Source organism: Melanerpes formicivorus, unplaced genomic scaffold (genome assembly GCF_026170545.1).
Source record: "Melanerpes formicivorus ecotype bairdi unplaced genomic scaffold, bMelFor1.0.p_v2 SCAF_268, whole genome shotgun sequence".
In the NCBI taxonomy this organism is placed as follows: Eukaryota; Metazoa; Chordata; class Aves; order Piciformes; family Picidae; genus Melanerpes; species Melanerpes formicivorus.
The window spans coordinates 223,596-237,743 of NW_027142620.1; positions in this window are offsets into that span (position 1 = coordinate 223,596).

Sequence of the window (14,148 nt, forward strand, 5' to 3'; positions counted from 1 at the left end):
GCTAGACAAGCAGCTGGAGTACAAAGACAGCAAAACGATCCACTATTTGATGTAACAGTAGATCAGTTGTGTGGAACGGGACAGTATGAGAGACCAGAGTTACAGGCACTTTTACAGCCGCCTGTTTTGCAAGCATCAGCCCAGATAGTGAGGATGGCTTTTGACAAGCAGAAGGATGGAAATGCAAATCCTCACTATATGGGAATTAAGCAAGGTAGACAGGAACCTCTTGGTGAATTTGTAGATAAGTTGCTTGCCGCACTTAGAGCAGCAAGCGTAGGAGAAGGTATCTGAGAGGCAATTTTAAGGCAGTGTTTAATGCAGAATGGGAACCAGCAGACGCAGCAGCTTATTACATCAGCAGATCCTAGATGGACGGTAGCCGAATTGTTGCAGAGGGCTCAGGACTTGCCAAGCAATCCGATGGCCATGCTGACGGAGGTGATTGATAAGGGATTACAAAAACAGGCTGAGGTGTTGTCAATGACAATGACAAAACAGCTTGAGCACAGTCAACAGGTTATGGCAGCCTCAGTACCTTTGCGCACAGACTCGAACGGGCAGGGCCGACCCTATAAGCAGTCATCAGACGAAATACAGTGTCATCGTTGCAGCAAAATGGGACATGTGCGGAGAAGATGTAAAATTCGCTCCGTGTGGTGCCAGAAATGCCAGTCCGACAGTCACAACACGGTGGTCTGTCGGAGATCGGGAAACTCCCAGCGGAGCGCGAAAGGCCGCCGCGCTATGACACAAATGGTGACCAGCTCCGGAGGAGGCAACAACAGCAACCACAGCTCCGACCAGCCACAGGAGGGAGCCTCGGCTTGGACCTGGCGACCGCAGTAGATGTGACACTAACCAGCAAAGAGCCGCAAAGAGTGGCAACAGGGGTTTTTGGACCTATCATGATTAATGGACAGCCGTGTGGGTGTTTATTGATTGGAAGATCATCAGCCTCTATGGCTGGAATTATTGTATTAACAGGACTGATTGATGCAGACTTTACTGGAGAGATTCAGATTATGATACAGACAATATTTCCGCCTCTTGTTGTCCCATCACAAAGTAAAATAGCACAATTGATTCCATTGCCCCACCTGGCAGCAGCATTGCAGCCCTATAATTGCCAGAGTAGAGGAGATGGGGGTTTTGGATCCTCCACAGCTCCTTTGACTCTTTTCACCGCAGCTATGGACGAAAGGCCACAGATAAAAGCAAAAGTTGCTTATGGTGATGAAACAATACGTCTTATGGCACTGATGGACACAGGAGCTGATGTGTCGGTAATATCACATTCTTGTTGGCCATCTATGTGGCCTACAACTACTGCAACGGCCTCGTTGGCAGATGTTGGAGGTGTAAAAGTAGCAGCAACTTCACCCCCATTGCGGGTGACTTGTGATGGGAAAACAATGACTGTGGTCTGTTCTGTTTTGCCCTTGCCCTCACCTGTACAAATGCTGCTGGGCAGAGATATTTTGGGTCAACTAGGCGCTATCTTAACGACAAAAAACATACAGTAGCGGTCACTGCATGGACTTTCCCGATTGCATTACAATGGCATAATGATAATGCCATATGGATCGAGCAATGGCCGCTTAAGGAGGAAAGTCTTCGAGCTGCCCACCAGTTGGTTAAAAAACAATTACAGCAAGGGCATTTAAAGTGTTCCACTAGCCCATGGAACACTCCTATTTTTGTGATCAAGAAAAAATCTGGGAAATACCGGCTTTTACATGACTTACGAGCCATCAATAAACAAATATGGGCCATGGGCGCTTTACAACCCGGTTTACCATGTGCATCCATGTTACCAGCCACTTGGAGTTTATTGGTGATTGATTTAAAGGACTGTTTTTTCACCATTAAGTTACACCCACAAGATACTTGTCGATTTGCTTTTACCTTACCATCGATCAATCGGCAGGCACCAGCAGCACGATATGAATGGCTGGTGTTACCACAAGGAATGAAAAATTCGCCGACCCTGTGTCAATTATATGTTGCAGCAGCATTACAACCATTGCGCACAGCATGGCCTGACACAATCATATATCACTATATGGACGATATTTTGTTATGTCAGCAACAACAGTTTAGTAACCAACAAATGCAACAACTGCAACAAAGTCTAGAAGCTATGGGCCTATTTATAGCCACAGAAAAGATTCAAAGGACGATGCCTATTGAATATTTAGGGTGGACAATTACGGAACAACAGATTAGCCCACAAAAGTTGCAATTGCACACAGAACTTAAAACATTAAATGACGTACAAAAATTTATGGGAGATATCCAATGGTTGAGACCTGTGACAGGAATTACTAATGACATGTTGGAACCCTTAAAACCCTTATTGAAAGGTATTGACCCTGCACAACCGGTTGTGGTATCGGCTGATCAACATGATGCAATCCAACAAATTGTTCAACATATTACTAAAGGTTGTGTATCCCGCCGTGATCCTGAGGTACCCATAGATGTTACTATACTTCTGGGACGACAACACTTAGTGGGTGCTCTCACTCAAGATCTAAAGAAAACGGGGGAGAGTACTAGGGTTTTGGAATGGATATTTCCGCCTCTGCAACCAAAGAGAACAATACAACAAAAAATTTTAATTTTAGCGGATCTGATAAAGACATGTCGTCTCAGATTGTGTAGCATCTCTGGTTGTGAACCAAGTACCATTTATGTCCCTCTGAAAAAGGAGGACTTAGAATGGTTTTTGGGAAACTGTGATGACCTGGCAGCGGCTTGCCTTGCCAATGGAGCAGACATTGTAGCAGCACCACTGAAAAACAAGGTGTTGAATTGGATGTGTAACTATGAATGGATACAGAAACCAAAATTTAGGGAACAGCCAATTAAAAATGCATTAACAGTATTTACAGATGCCGGCAAGAAATCAATGACAGCGGTAGCAACATGGGAAGAAGAACGCACATGGAGACAGCGAGTGCTACCTGCGGAGAAGGGTGACTCTCTACAGACTCTAGAGCTTAAGGCTGTGGTTTGGGTGTTGCGAAACTGGATAAAGAAGCCTGTTAATGTGGTTTCGGACTCGATGTATGTTGTGGGGCTTGTTGCGAGAATTGAGGAGTCGGCAATCAAAAGAGTTGCCAATGAGAGACTGTGGGAACTGTTATGGGAATTAAGAAGGGTCGTTAAGTTGAGGACTGAAGAGTATAGCATCATACATATTCGAAGCCATAAGTTTGCCCACGGTTTAGGAGAGGGGAATGCAAGAGCAGATAGATTGGTATCTGTGACAGCACCAGTACCAAGATTTATTAGAGCCCGAGAGTCACATGGAATGTTTCATCAGAATGTGAAAGGTTTGGTGAGAGGTTTTCAAATACCTTATGCTGAGGCTAAAGCTATTGTGCAAGCATGTCCAATTTGTAGTCACATAAATAGAGGACTGGGTCTTGGTGTAGGAGTAAATCCCAGAGGTCTGACAAGCAATGAAATATGGCAAATGGATGTTACTCATGTACCTGAATTTGGCAGGCAGAGGTATGTACATGTAACCATAGATACCTTTAGCCATATGATGTGGGCTTCAGCGCTAACAGGAGAAAAAGCAAAGGATGTTAGAAAACATCTGATAGCATGTTTCGCAGTAATGGGAGTTCCACAAACCATTAAGACAGATAATGGGCCAGCATACGTTAGTAAGAGTTTACAGGAATTTATGCAGTTATGGGACATCAAGCACATTACAGGGATTCCCCATTCTCCAACGGGACAGGCAATGATAGAAAGAGCAAATCAGACATTAAAACAGTATTTACAAAAGCACAAGGAAGGAGAACCCTCTTCTCGAGTAAATAGGGTGTTGTTTGTGTTGAATCATCTGTGTATCTTTGGATCTGAGGAGATACCACCAGTAGTAAAACATCAGCAGCAAGGAGGTTTAAGGTCTATACAGATGAAAGTACTTTATAGGGACCAACAAACAGGGCGGTGGTTAGGACCCGTAGATGTGTTGTTTATTGGTAGAGGTTATTTTTGTGTGTCCACAGCAGAAGGACCTCGTTGGATCCTGAGTCGGTGGATAAGACCAGCCCCAGTAACAGCAGACAATACGATAACACCCAGTGACAGTAGACAATACAACGACCTGAAAGATGAAGAGGGCAATCATTGTGCTGATAATGGAACTGATAGGATGTGCTGCGATTTATGATATAAAACCTAGAACTAACATGTGGGTGACCTGGGCCAATATGACAGGACAATCAGAGTTTTGTCTATCACTACAGTCAGCTGGGGATCCTTTTAGGACATGCTTAATAGGAATGCCAGGATATGTTAAGAACCAATTTGCAGCATATTCTACAGGGGTTTGTCTAAAGGCTGATAAGGAATCTGAATGTACAGCGAAGTTAGTACAAGGCTTAAATACCACATTGTCTTGGAGTTATTAGGAGCAATGAAAGTTAAAAATGAGTCTCAGACGTGTGTGTATTTTGGGGGGTTTTATGAGCAACGCAAAAAATTGGAGGACCAAGCTAATCTGTATTTAACCACGTTTGGTAATGTACAATTAAGGAATCAGTTTAATCAGATGTTGCAGCAAGCTAGAAGCAAGGCTTTTGCACAATATGTTAAATCATTATCAAGTAAAGGCTGGATGGACTTGACACCCAAAGAGTTAGCAGATTATAATGCTACTGGGGATTTTTGTGGGTTTAGTCAAAGTAAACCACTAGGAGCATATGGGATTAATGGCAAACGGTCCTTATGGAACAACAATACGGCAAAGGCATTACCACCAGGCATATTTTTGATATGTGGAGCACGAGCTTGGCAGGGAGTTCCTGCTAACATATTTGGGGGACCATGTTACTTAGGCCGTTTGACCTTAATGGCTCCGAGCTATCGGCAATGGTTGAATGTTAGCCAAGAAAAACGGACAAAAAGAAGCTTAAAAACCTTAGGTAAAAATTGTAAGGATGAAGTGGAATTATGGTCCAAGCCAGCAAACGCGTTTGCATCGATATTAGCGCCAGGAGTTGCTGCTGCACAAGCATTAAGACAGATAGAAAAATTAGCTTGTTGGTCTGTCAAGCAAGCCAACGTCACGAATATTGTATTGCAGGAATTACTGATGGACCAAGATAGCATGAGGCATGCGTTATTGCAAAATAGAGCAGCTATAGATTTTTTGCTTTTGGCCCAAGGGCATGGTTGTGAAGATGTAGAAGGTATGTGTTGCTTTAATTTGTCGGATCATAGTTTGTCAATCCATAAGGAAATAGATTGGTTAAAAGAACATGCCAAAAAGATCAAACAAGATGATAATATAATTGATATGTGGTTAAAAGCATTATTGGGTTCTTGGGCGGGTATATTCCTGCCGATTATTAAGGAAGCTGTTAGAATATTGATTATTGTGGTAATTGTTATTATTGTTGTTAAGATTGTTTATAATTGTATTATGAATAGGATTAATAAGTTATCAGGAAGCTTTGTAGTTGTTAAAGAAAACGGGGGGAATTACTGTGGAGAAATGGATCCCTCAGAAGGGTCTCGATACAGCAACAGACTTCTCAGAACATGACCTGCAGAAGCATCGAACCCGTGCTCAGACTACCAGAGACTTGATTGAACTAGTGTAACCCTGAAAGCCGAGAATAACCCCTGAGTTATTTACGACCCTGAGAGCTCTGGAGAGCCCCGAAGAACTGATAAGCAGAAACTTGTGATCAGCTGTGTCAGGATGTGTAAACTGCAAGAGGAGGAGTCGACCCCAGTTATGTGCCAGTAAGATAATGGCTAGTAGGCATAATTAGCTGAAGTTGTACTTAAGCTTGTCTGACGCTCTAATAAGCAAGAGAGAGAGAGAGTATCCCGTAGCAAAAAAAAAAAAAAAAAAGGGGTTTTTTTAATTGTACCAATAAAAGAATTACTAGGATGAGCAAAAAACATTATTGTGGGTAATTTTTAGATTGAGCAAAGCAATGAAGCTCTTTTGCTCTTGCTGATTGCCTGCAAGTTTTCTGTCAGTAAGGCTAGAGCCTGGCCAGATCTACCTTTACAGATTAAAGAAATCTTGCTACCCTTAAACAAATTATGATTTTTTGACCATCCTAGAGAAAATAAAGATGCAACATAACAGGTAATAATGAATTGATTGAACTTTTTCAGACGTGTCTGATAGGCATACCCAGACTTAATGTAAATATGTTTGTTAATTATAGTAGTAAGTTTTAAGGTTCTTAGGTATTATTGTACTCATTTTGATTATTGTTAAACTTGTTTATAATTGTATTATGCAAAGTGTTCAAAGAATAACTTCCAAGGCCTTAGTTGCACAAAAAGGGTGGATCTGGGGCTGGGGCTGGGGCTGGGCCTGGGGCTGGGCTGTGGCTGGGGCTGGGGACAGGGCTGGGGCCAGGCTGGGTCGGGGGCTGGGCTGAGGGCAGGGCTGGGGCTGGGCTGTGGCTGGGCTTGGGCTGTGGCTGGGATGGGGCAGGGCTGGGGCTGGGGCTGGGCTGGGGTCAGGGATGGGGATGGGGCTGGGGCTGGGGCTGGGGCTGGGGCTGGGGCTAGGGCTGGGGCTGGGGCTGGGCTGAGTCCGAGGGCGGGGCTGGGGCAGGGCTGGGGCTGGGGCTGGAACCAAGTCTTGGGCAGGGCTGGGGCTGGGGCTGGGGCTGGGCAGGGCTGGGGCTGGGCATGGACCGGGACTGGGCAGGGGTAGGGCTGGGGCAGGGGCTGGGCTGGGGACGAGGGTGGGGCAGGGCTGGGGCTGGGCATGGACCGGGACTGGGCAGGGGTAGGGCTGGGGCTGGGGGCTGGGCTGGGGCTGGAGTTGGGCTGGGGCAGGGCTGGGGCTGGGGTTGGGCTGGGGCTGGGGCTGGGGCTGGGCTAGGGCTGGGGCTGGGTCCAGGGCTGGGGCAGGGCTGTGGCTGGGGCTGTGGCTGGGCTGGGGCTAGGTCCAGGGCTGGGGCTGGGCTGTGGCTGGGGCTGGGCTGGGGCAGGCCTGGGGCTGGGGCTGGGGCTGGGCTGGGGCTGGGTCCACGGCAGGGGCTGGGCTGGGGCTGGGGCTGGGCCGGGGCAGGGCTGGGGCAGGGGCAGGGTAGGGGCTGTGGCTGGGCTGTGGCTGGAGCTGGGCTGGGGGCAGGGCTGGGGCTGGGGCTGGGCTGGGCTGCGGGAACGGATGGGGTTTGGGCTGGGGTTGGGCCAGGGCTTGGGCTGGGCTGGGACCGGGGCTGGGCTAGGGTAGGGCTGGCACAGGGCTAGGCCTGGGGCTGGGCTGGGGCCGAGTCTGGGGCCGGGGCTGGGGCAGGGGCAGGGCTGGGGCAGGGCTTGAATTGGGGCTGGGCTGGGGCCAAGATTGGGGCTGGGGCTGGGCTGGTGGCGAGGGTGGGGCTGGGGCTGGGGCTGGGGCTGCGGACAGGGCTGGGGCTAGGGCTGAGGTAGGGGTAGGGCTGGGGCTGGATTGGGGCCGGGGCTGGGGCAGGGGCCGGGGCTGGGGACAGGTTTGGGGCCAGAGCTGGGGCAGGGCTGGGGCTAGGCTGGGGCTGGGCCTGGGTCTGGGCTGTGGCTGTGGCTGGGGACAGGGCTGGGGCCAGGCTGGGTCTGGGTCTGGGCTGAGGGCAGGGCTGGGGCTGCGGCTGTGGCTGGGCTTGGGCTGGGGCTGGGCTGGGGCTGGGCTGGGGGCAGGGATGGGGATGGGGATGGGGATGGGGATGGGGATGGGGATGGGGCTGGGGCTGGGCTGTGGCTGGAGCTGGGCTGGGGCTGAGGGTGGGGCTGGGGCTGGGCTAGGGCTTGGCTGGGGCCGCGGCTGCGACTGGGGCTGGGGCTGGGCTGTGGCTGTGGCTGGGGCTGGGCTGGGGCTGGGTCCAGGGCAGGGGCTGGGTCCAGGGCAGGGGCTGGGCTGGGGCTGGGGCAGGGCTGTGGCTGGGGATGAGGCTGGGGTGGGGCTGGGGCTGGGTCCAGGGCAGGGGATGGGCTGGGGCTGGGGCTAGGCTGGGGCAGGGCTGGGGCAGGGCTGGGGCAGGACTGGGTCCAGGGTGGGACTGGGGTTGGGCTGGGGGCAGGGCTGGGGCTGGGACTGGGTCCAGGGCAGGGTCTGGACTGGGGCTGGGGCTATGCTGCGGCAGGGCTGGGGCTGGGCTGGGGCTGTGTGCAGGGTGCGGCTGGGTCTGGGTCTGGGGCAGAACTGGGGCCGGGCTGGGGCTGGGGCTGGGCTGGGGCTGGGGCAGGGCTGGGGCTGGGGCTGGGCTGGGGCTGGGTTCAGGGCTGTGGCTGGGCTGTGGCTGGGGCTGCGCTGGGGCTGAGGGTGGGGCTGGGGCTAGGCTAGGGCTGGGCTGGGGCTGGGGCAGGGCTGGGGCTGGGCTGGGGCTGGGGCTGGGTCCAGGGTGGGGCTGGGGCTGGGCTGGGGGCAGGGCTGGGGCTGGGTGGTGGCTGGGGCTGGGCTGCGGCTGGGCTGGGGCTGGGACTGGGTCCAGGGCAGGGTCTGGACTGGGGCTGGGGCTACGCTGGGGCAGGGCTGGGGTTGGGCAGGGGCTGGGGCTGGGTGCAGGGTGGGGCTGGGGCTGGGTCTGGGGCAGAACTGGGGCCGGGCTGGGGCTGGGGCTGGGCTGAGGCCAGGGCTGGGGATGGGGTTGGGGCTGGATCCAGGGCTGTGGCTGGGCTGTGGCTGGAGCTGGGCTGGGGCTGAGGGTGGGGCTGGGGCTGGGCTAGGGCTGGGGCAGGGCTGGGGCTGGGCTGGGGCTGGGGCTGGGCCGGGGCAGGGCTGGGGTAGGAGCTGGGCTGGGGCCGAGTGTGGGGCTGGGGCTGGGGCTGGGGCTGAGGGCAGGGCTGGGCTGGGGCTGGGGCAGGGCTGGGGCAGGGGCCGGGGCTGGGGACAGGGTTGGGCTAGAGCTGGGGCAGGGCTGGGGTCGGGCTGGGGCTGCGTTCGGTGCAGAGCTGGGGCTGGGGCAGGGCGGGGCCTGGGGCAGGGCTGGGCTAGGGCTGAACTGGGGCAGGGCTGAGGCTGGGGCTGGGCTGGGGGCAGGGATGGGGCTGGGTCTGGGGCTTGGGCTGGGGCAGGGCTGGACCTGTGCTGGGGATGAGGCTGGAGTGGGGCTGGGGCTGGGTCCAGACAGGGGCTGGGCTGGGGTTGAGGTTGGGCTGGGGCAGGGCTGGAGCTGGGGTTGGGCTGGGGCTGTGGCTGGGTCCAGGTCTGGGGCTGGGCTGGGGCCGGGGCTGTGACTGGGGCTGGGTCCAGGTCTGGGGTTGGGCTGGGGCTGGGGCTGGGGCTGGGGCTGGGCTGGGGCTGGGTCCTGGGCAGGGGCTGGGCTGGGGCTGGGGCTGGGCCGGGGCAGGGCTGGGGCTGGGGCAGGGCTGCGGCTGGAGCTGGGCTGGGGCCGGGGATGGGGCCGTGAGTGGGGCTGGGGCTGGGGCTGGGGCTGGGCTGGTGCTGGGGCTGGGATGGAGAAGGGCTGGGGCTGGGGCTGGGCTGGGGGCAGAGATGGGGATGGGTCTGGGCTGGGCTGGGGGAACGGATGGGGCTGGGGCTGGGGCTGGGGCTTGGGCTGGGGCAGGGCTGGGCCTGGGCTGGGGATGAGGCTGGGGTGGGGTCGGGGCTGGGTCCAGGGAAGGGGCTGGGCTGGGGCTGGGGCTAGGCTGGGGCAGGGCTGGGGGTGGCCTGGGGCTGGGGCTGGGTCCAGGGTGGGGCTGGGCTGGGGCTGGGGCTAGGCTGGGGCAGGGCTGGGGCTGGGGCTGGGTCTAGGGTGAGGCTGGGGTTGGGCTGGGGGCAGGGCTGGGTCTGGGCGGTGGCTGGGGCTGGGCTGGGGTTGGGACTGGGTCCAGGGTAGGGGCTGGACTAGGGCTGGGGCTAGGCTGGGGCAGGGCTGGGGCTGGGGCTGGGGCTGGGAGTGGGGCTGGGGCCGGGCTTGGGCTGGGCTGGGGGCAAGGATTGGGCAGGGGCAAGGGCCGGGCCAGGGCTTGGGCTGGGCTGGGGATGAGCCTGTGGTGGGGCTGGGGCAGGGCTGGAACTGGGGCAGGGATGGGGCCAAGGTTGGGTCTGGGGCTGGGCTGGTGGCGAGGGTGGGGCTGGGGCTGGATTGGGGCCAGGGCTGGGGCAGGAATAGGCTTGAGGCTGGGCCTTGGGCTGGGGCTGGGTTGGCGCAGGGCTGGGGCTGGGGCTGGAACCAAGGCATGGGCAGGGCTGGGGCTGGGGCTGGAGCCAGGGCTGGGGCAGGGCTGTGGCTGGGGCTGGGGACAGGGCTGGGGCCAGGCTGGGTCTGGGGCTGGGCTGAGGGCAGGGCTGGGGCTGGAGGCTGGGATGGGGCAGGACTGGGACTGGGGCAGGGGCACGGGCCGAGGCTGGGGACAGCGCTAGGGCTGGAGCTAGGGCAGGGCTGGGGCCAGGCTGGGGCTGGGTTTGGCTCAGGGGTGGGGCTTGGTCCAGGGCTGGGGCTGGGCTGAGGGCACGGCTGGGCTAGGCCTGGGGCTGGGGCAGGGCTAGGTTAGGGCTGGGCTGAGGCCGGGGCTCGGTCCGGGCCTGGGGCTGGGCTGAGGGCAGGGCTGGGCTAGGGCTGGGGCTGGGTCAGGGCTGGGGCTGGGCTGGGGTTGGGCTGGGACCAGGACTGGGCTGGGGCAGGAACTGGGGCAGGGCTTGGGCTGGGGGTGGGGCTGGGGCTGGGATGGGGCAGGGCTGGTGCTGGGGCTGGGCTGGGGGCAGGGATGGGGATGGGGCTGGGGCTGGGGCTGGGGCTTGGGCTGGGGCAGGGCTGGGGCTGGGCAGGGGACGAGGCAGGGGCTGGGCTGGGGCTGTGGCAGGGCTGACGCAGGGCTGGGGCTGGGCTGGGGGCAGGGGCTGGGGCCTGGGGTAGGGCTGGGACTGAGGTTGGGGCCGGGGCTGTGGCTGGAGTAGGCTGGAGGCTGGGCCTTGGGCTGGGGCTGGGGGCAGGTCTCAGCTGGGGGCATGGCTGGGGCTGGGCTGGAGTCTGGGCTGGGCCTGGGACAGGGCTGGGCCCGAGGCTGCGGCAGGGCTGGGGTAGGGCTGGGGCTGGGGCTGGGCTGCGGCCAAGGCTGGGGCAGGGCTGGGGTAGGGCTGGGGCTACGGCCGAGGCTGGGGCAGGGCTGGGGTAGGGCTGGGGCTGGGTTCGGTGCAGGGCTGGGGCTGGGGCAGGGCTGGGCTAGGGCTGGGCTGGGGCCGGGGCTGGGGCCATGAGTGGGGCTTGGCTGGGGCCGGGGCTGGGGCCATGAGTGGGGCTTGGCTGGGGCCAGGGCTGGGTCCAGGGGTGGGGCTGGGGCTGGGGCAGGGCTGGGCCTGGGATGGGGATGAGGCTGGGGTGGGGCTGGGGCTGGGTCCAGGGCAGGGGCCAGGGGTGGGGCTGGGGCTGGGGCAGGGCTGGGCCTGGGCTGGGGATGAGGCTGGGGTGGGGCTGGGGCTGGGTCCAGGGCAGGGGCTGGGTAGGGCTGGGGCTAGGCTGGGGCAGGGCTGGGGCTGGAGCTGGGCTGTGGCTGTGAATGGGGCTGTGGCTGGGTCTGGGGCGGGGACTGGGGCAGGGCTAGGACGGGGGCTGGGCTGGGGCCGAGTCTGGGTCCGGGGCTCGGTCCGGGGCAGGGGCAGGGCTGGGGCTGGCCTGGAACTGGGGCTGGGCTGGGGCTGTGCTGGTGCTCTGCTGGGGGTGGGCAGGGGACTAGGGCTGGGGCAGGGCTGACGCAGGGCTGGGGCAGGGCTGGGGGCAGGGGCTGGGGCCTGGGGTAGGGCTGGGACTGAGGTTGGGGCCGGGGCTGGGGCTGGAGTAGGCTTGAGGCCGGGCCTTGGGCTGGGGCTGGGGGCAGGTCTGGGGTGGGGGCATGGCTGGGGCTGGGCTGGGGTCTGGGCTGGGCCTGGGACAGGGCTGGGCCCGAGGCTGCGGCAGGGCTGGGGTAGGGCTGGTGCTGGGGCTGGGCTGCGGCCGAGGATGGGGCAGGGCTGGGGTAGGGCTGGGGCTGGGTTAGGTGCAGGGCTGGGGCTGGGGCAGGGCTGGGCTAGGGCTGGGCTGGGGCCGTGGCTGGGGCCATATGTGGGGCTTGGCTGGGGCCAGGGCTGGGGCCAGGGGTGGGGCTGGGGCTGGGGCAGGGCTGGGCCTGGGCTGGGGATGAGGCTGGGGTGGGGCTGGGGCTGGGTCCAGGGCAGGGGCTGGGTAGGGCTGGGGCTAGGCTGGGGCAGGGCTGGGGCAGGGCTGGGGCTAGGGCTGGGGCTGGGCTGGGGCTGGGTCCAGGGCTGGGGCTGGGCTGTGGCTGGAGCTGGGCTGGGGCTGAGGGTGGGGCTGGGGCTGGGCTAGGGCTGGGCTGGGGCCAGGGCTGCGACTGGGGCTGGATCCAGGGCTGGGGCTGGGCTGTGTCTGGAGCTGGACTGTGGCTGTGAATGGGGCTGGGGCTGGGCTGGGGCTGGGCTGGGGCAGGGCTGGGCCTGGGGCTAGGCTGGTGGCAGGGATAGGGATGGGGATGGGGCTGGGGCTGGGGCTTGGGCTGGGGCAGGGCTGGGCCTGGGCTGGGGATGAGGCTGGGGTGGGGCTGGGGTTGGGTCCAGGGCAGGGCTGGGGCTTGGGCTGGGCTGGGACCGGGGCTGGGCTGTGGTAGGGCTGGCACAGGGCTGGGGCTGTGGCTGGGTCTGGGGCGGGGACTGGGACAGGGCTAGGCCTGGGGCTGGGCTGGGGCCGAGTCTGGGGCTGGGCTGGGGCCGGGGCAGGGGCAGGGCTGGAACTGGGGCTGGGCTGGGGCCAAGGTTGGGGCTGGGGCTGGGCTGGTGGGGAGGGTGGGGCTGTGGCTGGGGCTGGGGCTGCGGACAGGGCTGGGGCTAGGGCTGAGGTAGGGGTAGGGCTGGGGCTGGATTGGGGCCAGGGCTGGGGCAGGACTAGGCTTGAGGCTGGGCCTTGGGCTGGGGCTGGGTTGGCTCAGGGCTGGGGCTGGGGCTGGAACTAAGGCTTGGGCAGGGCTGGGGCTGGGGCTGGAGCCAGGGTTGGGGAAGGAGCCAGGGCTGGGGCAGGGCTGAGGTCAGTCCTGGGGCTGCGGCTGGGGCAGGGCTGGGGCTAGGCTGGGCCTGGGCCTGGGACTGGGCTGTGGCACAGGGCTGGGGACAGGGCTGGGGCCAGGCTGTGTCTGGGGCTGGGCTCAGGGTAGGGCTGGGGCTGGGGGCTGGGATGGGGCAGGACTGGGACTGGGGCAGGGGCACGGGCCGAGGCTGGGGACAGCGCTAGGGCTGGAGCTAGGGCAGGGCTGGGGCCAGGCTGGGGCTGGTTTCGGCTCAGGGGTGGAGCTTGGTCCAGGGCTGGGTCTGGGCTAGGGCAGGGCTGGGTCTGGGTCTGGGCTGGGTCTGGGGCTGGGCTGGGTCTAGGGCTGGGGCAGGGCTGACGCAGGGCTGGGGCTGGGCTGGGGGCAGGGGCTGGGGCCTGGGGTAGGGCTGGGACTGAGGTTGGGGCCGGGGCTGTGGCTGGAGTAGGCTGGAGGCTGGGCCTTGGGCTGGGGCTGGGGGCAGGTCTGGGCTGGGGACATGGCTGGGGCTGGGTTGGGGGCAGGGCTGGGGCTGGGGCTGGGGCTGGGGCTGGGGCTGGGCCATGGGCTGGGGCTGGGCTGGGGCGGGGCTGGGGCTGGGGCTGGGTTGAGGGCAGGGCTGGGGCATGGTTGGGGATGGGGCTGGGCTGGGGCTGGGTCCAGGGCTGTGGCTGGGCTGTGGCTGGAGCTGGGCTGTGGCTGTGAATGGGGCTGGGGCTGGGCTGGGGCTGGGCTGGGGCTAGGGCTGGGGCTGGGCTGGGGCTGGATCCAGGGCTGTGGCTGGGCTGTGGCTGGAGCTGGGCTGTGGCTGAGGTTGGGGATGGGGCCGGGCTTGGGCTGGGCTGGGGCAGGGCTGGGGCCAGGGCTGGGGCTGGGCTGGGGCTGGGTTCAGGGCAGGGGCTGGACTGGGGCTGGGGCTGGGCCGGGGCAGGGCTGGGGCAGGGGCTGGCCTGGGGCCGAGTGTGGGGCTGGGGCTGGGGCTGAGGGCAGGGGCCCAGGCTGGGGACAGGGCTGGGGCCAGAGCTGGGGCAGGGCTGGGGCAGGGGCTGGGCTGGGGCCGAGGGTGGGGCTGGGGCTGGGGCTGGGGACAGGGCTGGGGAAAGGGCTGGGGCCAGAGCTGGGGCAGGGCTGGGGCCAGGCTGGGGCTGGGTTCGGTGC